The sequence below is a fragment of the Triticum dicoccoides genome, chromosome 4A, assembly GCF_002162155.2.
Source record: "Triticum dicoccoides isolate Atlit2015 ecotype Zavitan chromosome 4A, WEW_v2.0, whole genome shotgun sequence".
Classification (NCBI taxonomy): Eukaryota; Viridiplantae; Streptophyta; class Magnoliopsida; order Poales; family Poaceae; genus Triticum; species Triticum dicoccoides.
In genome coordinates this window covers 638052411-638052624 of record NC_041386.1, presented here as the reverse complement: position 1 = coordinate 638052624, position 214 = coordinate 638052411, and positions in this window count along the sequence as shown.

Below are 214 nucleotides of genomic sequence, written 5' to 3'. Positions count from 1 at the left end.
TTTTTTTTATAAAGAGAGACCCCTCTCCGACTTCCATTACTAAAAACCACAATGTCTTCTGAAACTACGATGATTCCCTTGGACCTTCTCCAACTGACCCATGCATCAACGATGTCGTTGTCGAAGGTTCCTCGACAGTGTGACCACCTATTCGGCAAGATCTTCGCATGTGTCTTCTCGGTCCGAGTGAGCTTCAGAGCCCACCCATTGTGCA